At 39.6% G+C, this 15,482-nt stretch overlaps 1 pseudogene; it reads left to right on the forward strand.

Moving 5' to 3' along the window:
* LOC104166263 overlaps positions 1-13,425 on the forward strand; it is a 14,368-nt pseudogene extending 943 nt beyond the window's left edge.
* The last annotated feature ends 2,057 nt before the right edge of the window (positions 13,426-15,482 follow it).

Below are 15,482 nucleotides of genomic sequence, written 5' to 3' on the forward strand. Positions count from 1 at the left end.
AAGGTTCAGGTTTTCTTGTTACCTTAACTGACTCCCCTGGACATGTTGATTTCTCCTCTGAAGTTACAGAAGCTCTTCGCGTCACTGATGGTGCCCTTGTTGTGGTTGACTGTGTTTCAGGTAAGCATGCTTTTCTAATTAGAAAGACCTCATTTTATTTTATTTTTTACCTCTTAAGAAAAAAAAAATCATGAGCGATGGAAGAAGCTTCTTTCTCTGAAAGTTTAACTTTTAATGGTATGAATTCTGATTTGCCGTCTTAGCCCATGGCCTTTCCTGTATCTTAGAGAATTATATCCACTTTGTATCCAGCTTGTGGGTTGAATGTGGAGTAACTGAGGAAATAAAGTCAATCTTTCAGTAAAATCCTAGGGAGCGGAGCTGCCTGTCATTCTTCTCCTTCTTCAGTTAGAAAATGGAGCGACACATGCAACTGAGTAATGACGGTTTCAAGGAGCACCAAGACTATCACCAAACTCGCAGTTTGAATTTCCCAGTCTCCACTGTACAAAGTAGATTAGAGATCTTGCCCATATATATAATGCATGTTTTAACTGTGCTTATATGTTTTAAGGGGTTTGTGTACAGAGAGAGACTGTTCTGCGAGAGGCTATTGCAGAACCTATCAAACCGGTACTGATGATGAACAAAATGGATCGTGCTTTGCTGGAATTGCAGCTGGAGCCTGAGGAGCTTTACCAGACATTTCAGCGTATTGTGGAAAATATCAATGTCATCATTTCCACCTATGGAGAGGGTGAAACAGGACCAATGGGTAATATTATGGTAAAGAAAACTTTAAAACTTTCCTGTGGTTGTCATCCTATTTTGGAGAATACCAGCCTTGATATGAAATAATTGCATACATTTATGGCAGTTCAGATCTCTGGCCAACCTGAAGGAACCATTCTTCAGTCCCCTTCCACTCCTACTGTTTCGTACTTTTTCTTTTGGAGATTTTCTTTCAGACCAACCAACTGGGGAGTGAAAGCGACTACGAGAGAGGAGAGAATTTACAAAACAGAACATCCTCTAGTGATATTTTCTCACTAACAAAATGTGTAACCTCAAGCCAGTTGCTCAGTGTCATTCAAACATCAAATGTCAGACATTTGCCTGGGGCAAACTGCTGAAGGGAAGCTATGGTTTGAAATTTAAGGCAAAGGACCACAAGCCAGAAGATTAGCTTTCTGTGCCTGACTTTGCTACTTATGTCACTTACACGACAAGAAACATGGCTTTTCTGCTATTCCTGACAAATATTTAATTTGCTCTTTTCTGATCTGGAGATGCAGGTCTCTTGTTATTCTACTAGTAATTATATCATAATGTGCTGGATATCTCTGGGTGGATAGTTTGAAACTAGAAAGACAAATAGCATTTCCTATATTGCAGCTGAGAATTGTAAAATAAAAACCCAAAGTCAACTGCAAGTCTTCTCTGGTGGTCCAGCTGTTAGAGTAAGGAATTACCAGAATCGGGCTGCTTCAGATACTATTTTTCCACCAAATAGCTACAAGACAGACCTTCTCACCAGAGTTTTCAGACCTTGTTCCCTTTGTTTAAATGTGATGGTCCTATACAGGCTTGTTTTATGGCTAAAACTGACTGCAGCTTAATTCAATTACTGGGACAAAGGACTCTCAGCTAGGATGGTATTCCGATTCTTATATTCCGTGTATCTCAGCCGTTCTTGAGTCAGACCGGTTTTATCTGTGTGGCAGGAATGAGCCACCTATATTTTAATTTCCAGAGAAAGTTCACTAACAATTCAGTTAGTATTCTTTACAAAGTCATAATCCTCAAAATCCTGTTTAGCACGTTACAAATATATTTCTGAAGTTTTTATTTTAGCTTTTGTTATAAATATTTCCACTGTGTGGGACAAAGTAAGGTTTTTGCTTCAAAGTAATATTCAGTAGACCCGTTTTAGGGGAAATATTTCCTTGTTCTATGTTTCAGAAAATATTTGGCATCTTTACCGATCCTACCTGTCATTGAAAGCAATTAATACATTTCAAATCAGTGTTCTGTGAAATGCATTCACTTTTTTTTTTTCCCCTTTTTAAAGGTTGATCCAGTTATCGGTACTGTTGCATTTGGCTCTGGTCTGCGTGGCGGGCATTTACTCTGAAGCAGTTTGCTGAGATGTATGTAACCAATTTACTGCCAAAGGTGAAAAAGCACAACTCCCTCCAGTTGAGCGTTCAAAGGAAGTGGAAGATATGATGAAAAAACTCTGAGGTGATAAGTAAGTACCACAACACGCATGGAATGAATGTAGACACATCCTTAGATACCACAGTGACACTCTAAGGCTATCAGTGATGCATACCAGTGCATGTTGAGTTTGTGCTTCTGTAAACCAAAGCTTTCGTAGGCAGCTTAGAAAGGTAGTTAGAGACATGAGGTTGTAAGAGTTACAACAAAAATACTGATGTATCTGAGAGAGGCAATTGCTTGTAATGCAGATATGCTGTATGTGCCTTCTGTGGTGAGTTCTGATAACCTCCTCCGTAAGAGCAGAGAGAGAAGATTCACACTCAGAACTTCAGAACATAAATGCTTTTGTTGAACTGCATAGGTAAAATTAATACACAACACAAGATGATGAACCGAATCCAGTCTTTTGATACCGGTGAGTATTTCTGTGAATTTAATGAACCTTAAATTGTATCTTATGAATGATAGTGTTAATTTCCTATTAGAAGCGTACACAACTTGCTGTTAACTGAATGGTTTTTACGTGTCTGAAAGCTCAATATATTTGCTTGTCTTCTGATGCCTTATAATCAATTAACCTACCTTGACTCGTTTAGCTCATGGGGTATTCCAAGAGTTATCTTTTATGGTTTTTAAATTATTTCAGTAAAGCTTCAAAAGACAGTTATAGATAACAGGGTGGAGTAAGAGAATTCTTCGCAGCAGGTTTCCTTACAGTGCCTAGTTCCCTGTAAAAGCCTAAAAATGCACGTTCAAGTCACTGTTTTTAAGTGAAGTAAAAAAACCCTCAAAAACCTAAACAAACAAAAAGCCGTCCTTTGCCTCCCCAAACATCTAACAGTTATTGCTATATTCAAACAAGGGTTAGCCACTCTTTTGCTATTTTAATCTCTGCTTAAATGTGAATCTTTACAAAGTTTTCTCTTAGAAATAACTAAGCGGAAATTTGCAGGAAAAGTGGATACTCCTCAAGTTCAAACTGGCTGAGTAAAAATAAACATCTTCTTTAGATATTTTGATCCAGCAACTGGAAAATTCAACTGGAAAATTCTAGCCCAGATGGAAAAAAGTTACCAAGGACATTTTGCAGCTAGTTCTGGATCCTGTCTTTAAGGTAAAGCAATATTTTGTCTTCATTTGATTGCAAGGGCCTAAGGGGAGACTTTTTTTAGTTTAGCAAGTTAGCTATTAGGAAAGCCATCCCTCTTATAGATTAGGGCCATACTTTCTGTAGAGGTTAGAAAAATTCCACAGTATAAGGACAATGTGCAAAAGGTGGGACAGAAGTAGAAGGCAGCAAATCTTGAATGGTCTGTTCACTGAAATAACATATTCTGCATACTGTTAGATTAAAGCTTTGTGTGTCTTGTGTGTGAACCTCTTCTGATAGGAATCTGGAATTTCCTTTGAATTGGAAACATTTGATACAATTTGTGAATCTTGAGCTGTATGATCTTTGTGAATAGTTTCTCAAACAAGAGCCCAGAACAGAGAAACCAGAGGGTTTTCAGATGTACAATATGTTTAAGATAAATGGTAAACAAAACCTGTCTCTGTTCTATTACTTACTCTGGTTGCTATAAACCTGTTTCAGATCTTTGATGCCATTATGAATTTTAAGAAGGAAGAGGGAGCCAAACTGCTCGAGAAACTTGATATCAAGCTAGACATTGAAGACTGAGATAAAGAGGGAGAACCCCTTCTTAAGGTAACTTGGCCTTCCTACTTCATGAGAATTGCCAGAGTGGTAGCATTTCTTACCCTTGAGTTGTGTAATAAGAACAGTCTTTTAAGTCTTTCTAAAATCCACAGAAACTCACCTTAATTGTCTTTTTATAATCAGGGGTTAATCTGTGCATCAGAAATGTCATGATTTGAACTAAAGTGCTTGGTTATGTATTGCACTGAATTTGCTAGAGAGATGACAGGACTGAAGTGTGTTGCAGCGTACAAAAGACATACCTGTTTTCGTTTAAGAAAAGAGAGAAAATTTTTATATCATACATAAAAAAACCCCACCAGTACTGCCTCCCTCCCTCTTCTCAAGGTGGAAATGCAGTGCTAATACAAAGTGTCTGTTGCCGCACATGTATGCTGTGGCTGTGTAATCAAAAACATGGTTTCTGGTTGGCTCTCACAAATTCCAATATATTCAAGAGTATACCGCTGAGTTCTGCTCAGCCTTTTGAAGGGTAACGTCTGAAAGCACGTAATCACTTTCTATGCAGCACTGAATGTGAAGAGCAGAGACTTTAAGAAACTGTCCGGTTCCTGTGCGAACTCATGTTCTCCTCAGATATGTCGTGAAAAGGGGGCCCAGGAAACTTGTGGAAACTTCTTGAAATAATCACTGCAGAAGGGAAATGCAACCACATCGCTGTGGCAAATGGCCAGAGATTTAATAAAACATTTGATTTTAGTTTTGTCTTCCCTATATGGAAGATACAGCCATAAAAGATGACTATTCGTGGACTTTTTACTTTCTGCCATTGTAATCTGTTGTCAGCAGAGAAGAAGGACATTCGTATTTTATTTCAGGAGCTTAATATAATCCAAGAATCGTAACCTTTCTGTTGAAATGTAAGTTGCTAGCCCAAGGAAAAATTGATTGTAAGGAGTGCTGTTTTTCAGTAATTCAAACATACGGTTATGTTCAAATAGCTTGTTCTAGATAAGTATTTTACTCATAGTCTTTAACAAGATTTAAGTAGTCAGAGGGAAATTTTAAATGGCTGTCATGACTTTTTACTTTGCATCCCTAGATGTAGCCTTCTACATGCTATGCAAAATGTTTATTTGGAGGTTGGTTATTATACTTGTTGAAACAAGTTTTAATTATAATGTGAATTTTGAGTGCCTAGGCCGTGATGAACGCATCTGGCTGCCTGCTGGAGATGCCTTGCTTCAGATGATCACCATTCACCTACTTTCCCCTGTAACAGCACAAAAATACCACTGTGAACTTCTTTATGAGGGGCCACCTGATGGTGAAGCTGCTATGGGTAAAAAAAAATTTTCCCTGCTTACCGCACAGATGAGTAAAACTGTCTAAAATGGATTTGGATCAAGTTTCTGTGTTATAATGATAATTACTAATTTGGGAGTCTGATGAGCATGGTATTACAAAAAGTAAGAAAGCAAAGGAAAAACCTTGGGGTACAACACATAAAACTTTATGTCATTATATGCTGGATGCTGATGTGTGTGAAACCACATTGTATTTATTTTAGATTCAGAGGACGCGTGGTTGAGATCAGGAATATGGTATGTACCAGCCTTTGGATATACTGTAAGAGATGGATGGAGCAGCAAGTTCATTGCTGTCATTCTCTCTGCAGATTATGGTCTCCTAGTGAATCCTGTGATTTCTCCTCAGTCACAGTCAGAATCATCCCAAGATACTTTATTTTCAAACACTTCTAATGTGTCCCCTGATAGCTGCCATGCTGTTACTGTTCTCTGATTCACTCTCAACCTTAAAGATGGAGGACAAAACCCTGGTAAAAAATGGAACCGTCTACCAGTTGTCTGAAGGTGTGGCTGAGATCATGACTGGATAAAGAGCAAACAGATGAATCTGAATTGGATACAAGGCTGTTGGTCTAACGTTGATAGGAAGGAGTTAAGTTTTGAAGAATTAATCTGTAATGTGATCGTCTGTAATATGATCATCAATTTCAGTATTTTGAAGAGGATCTGCATTTTTTGGATTTGTGTAGATTTGTCACTTGCCTCAGTAATCCACAAATGTTGAAATAAATAAATTATATTTGAAGTAATTTTCAAGTCCAGTATTAGCAGAAGAGAAGCTTATCTATGATGGGACATGTGTTTAATCTTCTAATAAACTGTTAACTCTTTGTCGCAAAACCGGAACAGGAGTTCTGGCTAGAGGTCCTGCTTCTGACCGTGTCATTCGTATGATCGCTGAGGATGCAAACTTCTAGCGCTATATTTTGTCTTCTGGATTCTAATGGATTACATGGGATCTTCAAATCCCCCATTTCAAAACTTTTCCTGGGACTAGGTCATAGTAGTAGAGATTTAGTGATATTGTGGAACCTACTACCAGAAGAGGGAAGCTTGGGCAAGCAGGGAGTAAGTACTCACAGAGGTCTCAGTACTGAAAGAAACAAGAGTGGTGACAATTCATTACCTTAACAAAGAATCTTTGATAGCTACTATAGCTATAATTCACCTGTCCGTGCACATTTGTCCTTTACTAACTGAAAAAGAGAGGAGCTGTTAATAAGGTTCACTGAATTTTGGGAATCATATGTACATAGTTCTAAGTTTTGAAGTCTCACAGAAAATGTGTCTGATGCAGATACGTATTTTGCTGCAGGTGTCAAAAACTGTGATCCCGAAGGCCCTCTGATGATGATGTATATTTCCAAAATGGTCCCCACATCTGATAAGGGGTGTTTCTATGCCTTCGGGCAAGTCTTCCCTGGTATTGTTTCTACTAGACAGAAAGTTCGAATCATGGGGCCAAACTACACACCTGGCAAGAAAGAAGATCTTTACCTAAAGCCCATTCAAAAGTAGATGGAAATAGTATATTTCTTTTGCATAGCAATAAATGCAAAAAGAAATGCTTGGTTTTGGAATCCTAATGAAATGAAGATTATGTTTCTTTATAAAGGTCATCTTTCCCTGTTTAATAAAATCAGTAATCCGGAGGGATTATAGGCAAATAATAGGCAATTTTCCTTTGTGTGAAAAGGCTTAGATTTTTGGAAATACTGGGGATAAAACAAGTATTCAAGGATTATTCTCATCCTCTGTCTTTGTGGAACCATTTTGATGATGGGTCGTTATGTTGAGCCCATCGAGGATGTACCTTGTGGCAACATTGTTGGTCTAGTTGGTGTTGACCAGTTTTTGGTGAAGACGGGTACCATTACCAGCTTTGAACATGCCCACAACACAAGAGTGATGAAATTTAGTGTTAGTCCAGTTGTACGTGTTGCTGTTGAAGCAAAAAAACCTGGTGATCTACCAAAACTAGTTGAAAGTCTAAAGTGTCTGGCCAAGTCTGATCCTATAGTTCAGGTGAGTCTTAGCTGTAAGTTTTAGCTTTAGAGCGACTGGTTTGCAGTGCAGTACCCAAAGCATTTGACTTTATTCACAGAGAACTCTTCATGTGATCTAATGGCATGGCTGAAGGCTCAAAATGGTTTTCAGTTGTGATGGTATGAGCTCAACACGGGATAAATAGGGATAAATTCAGTCAGCATTTGAATAGGAAGATCCTGAGGAAAATTCACAGACTCCGCAGCAAGTAGTGTTGGGTTTTTGAGCAGTACTCGTTCCTTCCACTTTTTTTAACTCTCAAATACCTCAGTAGGACAGGAACTACGTTTAATGTGAGAGTACCCAGTTTTGTTGGTGAGGACATTCATGCTGGAACACTCCTGGAAACAATACGGAGATGGTAAGTTATTAAATTTTTGTATACTTGAGGTTGAGCAGTTTGGGGATCTGACAGTTTTCTGATTTAGTCTGTGTGTGTTTCTGTTAATACTAATAAATTCTTCAAATGTTTACTCCCTACTATTTCCTCTTCTAGTGTATTGTTGAAGAGTCTGGTGAACACATCATTGCTGGAGCAGGGGAGCTGCATCTAGAAATTTGCCTTAAAGATCTGGAAAAAGTTCATGCTTGTATGCCAATTAAGGTATTCAAGAATTTTTGTGAATTGCAGTGTACGGGGTATGACTAAATGTTAACCTCTGAAAATAGCATCTTAATCTGCTGTTGCTGGTTTCCTTAGAGCAACTTCCTTAAAGCGATTTGAAACATTTGAGGACACCAACCGATTAAGTAATAAAAGGAATTCTTTATTAGTTCATTGAAAGAGCTCAGAATTAAGACAGAGATGTGAAGAAAATCCAATGAACAGGAAAACTAACTTGAACAATGACGGTAACCATCGATGTGCTACTGAAAATGTTGTTTCTCTTGATGAAGCTAGCAGAGCATGCCTGGATGACTGAGTGAACCTGGCATTGTTATCCTGCCTTAGGAGGAGAAGCCGCAGTTTATTGAACGGCATTTGATTGGTATGTGGAAATGATCAGCTTTGTACTTGGGGATTTTTTTTGTCTTTGATCTACTTGACAGAAATCAGACCCAGTTGTATCTTACCGTGAGACAGTTGGTGAAGAGTAAAGCCAGATGTGCTTATCCAAATCTCCCAACAAACACAACAGGCTGTGTATGAAAGCTCGACCCTTTGCTGATGGCCTGGCAGAGGACGTAGACAAAGGGGAAGTCAGTTCCCATCAAGAACTGAAACAGCGTGCGCGTTACCTGGCAGAGAAACACGAGTGGGATGTCTCTGAGGCTCGTAAGATTTGGTGTTTTGGACCCGATGGTACCGGTCCAAATATCTTAGTTGACATCACAGAAGGTGTCCAGTATCTAAATGAAATCAAAGACAGTGTCGTTGCTGGTTTCCAGTGGGCTATGAAAGAGGTAAGTGTAGTTCTGTATGTTCTACTTGTATCTTGTGTTACTGAAATGTATCTGAGCTCTAGTCGTGTGAAATCTTTAGAAACTGTTGATAACTGGTAAGAACAGGGTAGTGGGCCCTTCAGTGTCCCCACTGAAGAACGTATGTCACTCAGCTTACGTAATGAACACATGGTTGTCTGCGGGTATTTTAATGTTTGGTCCAAGTGTGAGCTCTCAAATGCCAGAGGAGCATTTGAGTCTTAATTTTTCTTAACCAATTTGTCTTAACTGTCTTAAAAAATCATTCCTACTTTGAGGAGGGTTCTGTATGCCCTTACTCTCACCGCACAACCCAGGCTTATGGAGCCCATCTATCTGGTAGAAATACAGATATGCGACAGGGTATTATATATGAGATCATAAAATCATTTAGGTTGGAAAAGACCTTTAAGGTCATCGAGTCCGACCGTTAACCTAGAGGAGCATTTGAGTTCTTCCTAGAAGAACTTTGCTGTGCGTATAGCGTACGCTGCCTTGGGCTGAATATAGCTGATCAGCATCAGCCCGAGTGACTTAAATCAGACCAGAATCCTGCTTAAGTGAAAGTTCGTATCTTAGAAACTCCTGAGTAGTATCACACCTTCGTTTTTCCCCTTTTAATACCGCAGGGTGTCTTGTGTGAGGAAAATACGAGAGGTGTTCGTTTCATTGTCACTCTGCACGGTGATGCTATTCACCGTGGCAGTGGGCAAATCATTGCTACTGCGAGGAGGGTTCTGTATGCCCCTACTCTCACCACACAACCCAGGCTTATGGAGCCCATCTATCTGGTAGAAATACAGGTACGCAGCAAGGTATTATATATGAGATCATAAAATCATTTAGGTTGGAAAAGACCCTTAAGATCATCGAGTCTGACCATTAACCTAACACTGCCGATGACAGAGATGCAAAGGATAGATAGATAATCGTGTTTCCACATTCTCTTCCAAGAAAGCGTGATAGCTCTGTTCTATGTCCTTTAGATCAGTGACTTCGAGAAGAGGGTTTTCATTCCAAAGTTAGGAAAAGGTTAAATGAAAACAGCAAAATGTAGGTGGAGAGGTGAATTGTGCTGTTCTTTATGAATTGCCAGTACCTTTGGGAAAGTTAGGATTTTATTATTTTTTTTCCCCCCTCTGCTTTCTTTCTGTCACTGTAAACATTCAGGAGAACAAACAATGGGTATCATAAATAACCAGAAAGAGCAGCAAGGATTTAAAAAAATTTTTTTTTTTAATAAGCTTTTTTTGAGCTGTTTAAGCATTAACTTCTGCCTTTTGAATAACTGGATTTTCTTGGTAAATTAAATTCTTCCATGAAAGAGCCTGGAAAATACATTCTATGCTAAAAGTATTTCTTTATCACCAAGTACAGCTATTCACATACCAATTTGTCTTAACTGTCTTAAAAGCAAATGGAAGATTTAAAACCTGCTTTAAAAATTAATTCTAGACTATGGTGCTGGGTGGTGGGCAGGAAATCTACCGCCTCAGTTAATTAAAAAGAAAGTCTTAGCCATGAGGGCTGAAGACGACGAGTGCAAGTAAGGACAAAACAGGAAAATGGAGACTGTTTTTCACCTCGAGGCCTGTCGTGACGAAGCAGGGGAGTTTTTCAGCCTTAGTGCTATGTTTCTAAGGAGTTTTTAAGTACAGTTTTTATCAGAGTGCTTGTCAGCCATGTTGTAAGTTCAAAGATAAGGTATGGCGAGATCCTGTTTGTATAAAACTTGCATCCTGTAGTAAATGCATTTACTACAAAGCACTAGAGAACTCTGCTTTCTTGTGCCCAAAGATTGCTGAAGGTAATTCACTGACTGTATGCACTTTTGCCTCACTTCGTGTATGTAAACTACAACCCGGTACACTCAGTATCTACAGTAGTTGGAAACTTTACAGTCATGTGAGGCAGAGAAGGCAGGCAGAGCTTCCGAAAGATGTCTTGGAAGTGAGAGCGAAGCCACTTGTTACGCGAGAGAAATTTCTCTGAGTGAGGAGCCATCATGAGAAAACCATCTAGAGAGCTGTCTAGAGGGATTGTCTAATGTCGCCTGGCTGTGTTTTAATAACTGGTGATCTCCTTTTATGTAACTTGAGAGAATTTTTAAAATTTTTTTTATAGTGCCCAGAACAAGTGGTTGGTGGGATCTATGGTGTGCTGAACAGGAAAAGGGGCCACGTTTTTGAAGAATCCCAAGTGGCAGGAGCTGCAATGTTTGTGGTCAAGGTGTATCTACCTGTAAATGAGTCATTTGGTAAGACGATCCTTCTTTTTGTTACCCACATGCAATTAAAGACACACCTCTCCAGGATCAGAGACTTAAGGATTCCCATTTTATTAGCTCCAGGCTTCTTCCTGTTTTCCCTTTGTATCTTCGGTTCAGAACAAATAGTTTATTCCTTTTTTTTTTTTTTCTTTTTTTTTCCTGGCAGCCTACCCTATTGGGCTTTCGTGCCAGCGGAGGGTGCCAAAAAGATGTGGCAGCTTCTGCGCATGAAGACTTCTCAGTGTACACCAGATTTGGTTTCCATCATTTTAAATCAAAGTCTTCCTTTGAAGCAAGCCTGGAAGAAAGAATTAGTCTTCAGGGGCAGCAGGCGAGAAAATTTGGTACCGATTTGAATTTTTAAAAGAGGGACAGAGTGCCAGCCTGAGTAGCTCAAATGGCATTACGTCCTCTTGCCAATTTTAAGACTACCTTTAAAATAATAAATCTGATCCTTCTTATGCTGCCCCTGGAACTTCAACTTGTCAGCGTGGTACAGAGCCCTTCTGGTATTGTGGTTGTTTCTGTGTCCCATTTCCCTCCTTCCTGTTTAAAAATGTACTTCAAGAGTATCCTGTGACATTGCGACAGAAAGTTTACCAGTTTTCATGGGGCGCGTTTGGAACTCCTCACATGGTAAAACTGTAAGAAATGTCATGTTTTATTTTGGCAGGGGCTGCTTTGGCAAAGTACATTAGTGCGGTAACTGCTAAAATAATCAATGGTGAAATAAGAGATGCTTAACTTTTAAAATCTAAACTGGCAATTTAACTTCTTAGAAGAACAACCTACATGTGTTTGTGTGGCTGGGGTTTGAGTATTTTGGGGTTTTTTTTTTCCTTTCTCAATTTCATAAAGAGACTCAGTTTCCAAACATGGCAAACCAAAAAGTAGTGTAAGCTTAGACCTGGTAGGATGTGTATTACACTCGGCTCCCAGTCTCAACTTACACAGCACATTAACATCTGTATTCTGCAAAACTGCCTTTCTAGTTCCTTGCCAAAGCCGCTGTTGAATCTTGCTAAAACAGCGATCTAAAGGTGTGGGGTAATACCAGTATTAGTGGTTAGGAGTGCTTCTAGAGTAGCAAAGTCTCAGTTCACAGGCAGCAGCTCTTCACGGGACTGAACACTTGGGAGAAGGGGATGACACTGCTGTGAAGATGAGGAAACGGCAGAGGAAATAATACATCTATATCTTCAGTTAAATGTAAAGCTCCTGTACTGTCAGACTAAATGTCGAGTTAGCCTAGCATCTTGTTCACGTCAGTGACTGAAAGTGAGTGCTTAGGGAAGAGAAAGAACAAGGTCAGCTGGTGCAAAACTTCCTCAGTTGCTTTTTTATAACCGCTTCCAGAGGCTTCCTGGGGTGGAAGTGGTTTCTAGATCAATTTAGTAACCCTCGATGGATTTCTCTATGAAGTTACTCTGTCTCTTCCTCGGTGTAAAACGTCAGCACCCACAGCACTGGCAAGGACTTCCATGGATGTAGACACGTGAAGAACCGCCTCCTTTTGTGTCTCTTGAACCTGCTACCTTCAACGGATGCTTTCTCTGTATCAGAATGAGTGTGACCTCATTTTGATCTTTATGCACTTAATTTTTTAGCCCCCTCTATCCTTCCTGCTACATTGCTGCTCTTTCCGTGCTGAAGAGTCCTAGCTTCCTCAGCCTGTTTCTTTGTGTGGAAGCCAGTTCAGGGCTTTGGTCACCTGTGTTCCCCTTCCCCTGAACCTTTCCTGCAGTAAATGCTTTTAGAATAAAGGAACCACTAGTGCACAACTTTATTATAAAGGTGCAGGCTTTCACTGGACATGCTGTTTTGTTTTCTGTTCCTTTCCCAACAGGTACTAGCACTTGATTTCTCATTTGACTGCTTCTAAACACCGAACTAACACTTCTGTACTATTCACCATAACCCTGAGATCTCAAACCAAGTGGGTCAGCCTCAGGTCCCGAGACATACGAAACATCATTTTCCTCATAAACTTTTCTATCTATCTAAATTGAATTTTATTTGCCTTTTTATTGCCAATTTACATTGTCACACAAAATCTTTTTGTAGTTCTTTGGAGTTGGCAATTAATTCTTTCAAGCCAAAATGAGGCCAAGTAGCAGTTTCCTAACAGAACCGTACCCAGGTTCTGGAAGTGTTTTTTAGAGTTTTGTCTACACAGAAATTCACAATAAGCCAGTTTTTATTTTTTCCTGTAGCTGGCTCATCCCTTTTTAATTATTTTTTTTTGTTTCCCACTAGGTTTTACCACTGACTTGAGATCCAACACCAGTGGCCAAGCTTTTCCACAGCATGTCTTTGATCACAGGCAGATTTTGCCTGGAATTTCTCGTCCTTGGCAAGTTCTGGCTGAAACCCATAAACACAAAGGCTTGAAGGAGGGTATTCCACCTCTGGATAACTTCCTAGGTAAGTTATAATCGCTTCTGTTTCATGTTGTGTGATGCACTGCCCAGTTTTGTCCTCATACCGTTTCCTTATAAAACCAGGAAGGAAATGGATAGTTTTTAGAGTATCACATTGAATATGCACACAGTATTAATGTGTTGTGATGATGGCATGATCACCTCCTAAAAAAAAGAAATAAAAATTATGTGCTAATTTGACTTACGCGACTGTTGCTGCCTTTATCTTGTCTGTCGTCACTGATGCCTGTGTCAAAAATATGCATTTAAAAAGAAAAAAAATCAGTTGCCTAGGACTAACGGTGTTCTTTACGGTTTGCCTGATCCACAATTGTCTTTTAACCTAGGAAGTCCCTCCCTTCTTTGTTGCTCTTGCAGAAATCCTTGTGGAACTCTCAGGTTTTGTCCTCTCAGCCAGAAGATGCGTTCTTTCATTTCCAGACTTGAATCCTCTGTGCTCTTGAAGAAAGGCTTAGCAGTTCCAGGTAAGCTTTCTAGCATCCAGCACCTAGATTTAAGGGCAGAAAATCTCCACTAAAATGTTGGAAATGCCTGAATACTTGCCGCAGAACTTTCTGGGACTGTACGGTGGGGCAGCAAAGTCCTGCCCACATGGCTCACGATTGTTTCGGAAGCTTTAGCTGACCTGCAAGTGTCAAAAGCAGAAACCAGCTCAGGCTAATCGTCTTCACGTGTATCGGTATAGCCCTTTCGTAGCTAGTGTTTGACCAGCTAGCTCACTTCCAGAAAATGCAGAAAAAGATGTAGCAAAAACAGATGGGGGGGGCTAGCTCTTGCAGCATGACTTTCATTGCATGCTAGTTATCGGTGCAGTAGATGACAGTCTCACAAGCTTTACTCTTCTTCTGCAGTTGGTTTGAAGGTATCTTTGATACAAGCAGTAACCAGATACTTCCCTAGTGGAAACAAAGAGGTAAGAAGTCATCTAACTTTTTCCTTCAAGATTTTTCTTGTGTTAGAGAAGTTCTTGGATCGACATTCTGACGCATTTTAGAATTTGTTGAAAGAAAAATAAACCAAAAGCTCATCTAGCTCCAATGGACAGAGGTTTGCTTAGAGTAGGGCTAGATTACAGGCCTCGATTACACTGCAACTCCCACTCCCCTCTCCACCCACCGCTGTTTAAGTAAATTCTTTATACCCACTAAGTGAAATTAAAAGGATTTAGGCATTAGTAATTACCTACTGCGTGTACATCAGCACTGCAGGAAGACTATATTGTTCACCTCAGCGCTTACCTCACCCCACAGCCTAAGACAATCTCCTTAAACTGGTAAGGCTCAAACGCCTTAAATTTGAATTTGACAGTGCTGTGATGGATCTAAGAGATTTAAAGCTAAACGCCGCTGCAAAACTCCTGAGTAACTACTAACCAGGGCACAATAATTAACTTAACAAAATTCCAGCCCTATTTTACAATACAATGAATGGTTTAGAGCATGTCCTAAACATGGCACTCAACTTTTCTGATGTTTACATCCCCAGTTCAGGGATTGCCCAAGTCTCACTTCACTTTGGCATTAAGGGTACAAACAGCACCTTCAGCAACAGATACCAGTTTTAAACACTTTATTCAGACTGACTCTGGAACCTCTCTCCACGCTCTATTTCTAGTTCAAGTCACTGTACGATTGTGATGCAGAAGACACTGATCTGCCTCAGGCCGTTAGGAAAAAAAGCTTCATGAGTATAGCATGGCTTTATTGGAAATAAATCATGCTAAAAACTGATCCTTAAACAGGTACAAAAAAATTCAACAGATAAAGGAGAAGAAAAATTGGATGCAATATTAAGACCAACATGTGAATTAAAGACTGCTGTGAAAGATCATACAAAAAAAAGGCAATGAGGAATAGAAATGCAGCATTAAGGGTGGGAGTACAGGGCAGACAAGAGTTACAATACATCCTGCTTCAATATTTCTTATCCATGTACTTTGTTCAAATACTGTAACAGTAACAGAAGGCAAAAAGCACCAGACATCTGACTAAAGCAATAAGGAAAAAAAAAAAAACCACAACACAAAATTAGGAAGAAGGGAAAGCTGGTAA

Source organism: Cariama cristata, unplaced genomic scaffold (assembly GCF_000690535.1).
Source record: "Cariama cristata isolate BGI_N322 unplaced genomic scaffold, ASM69053v1 scaffold16348, whole genome shotgun sequence".
Lineage (NCBI taxonomy): Eukaryota > Metazoa > Chordata > Aves > Cariamiformes > Cariamidae > Cariama > Cariama cristata.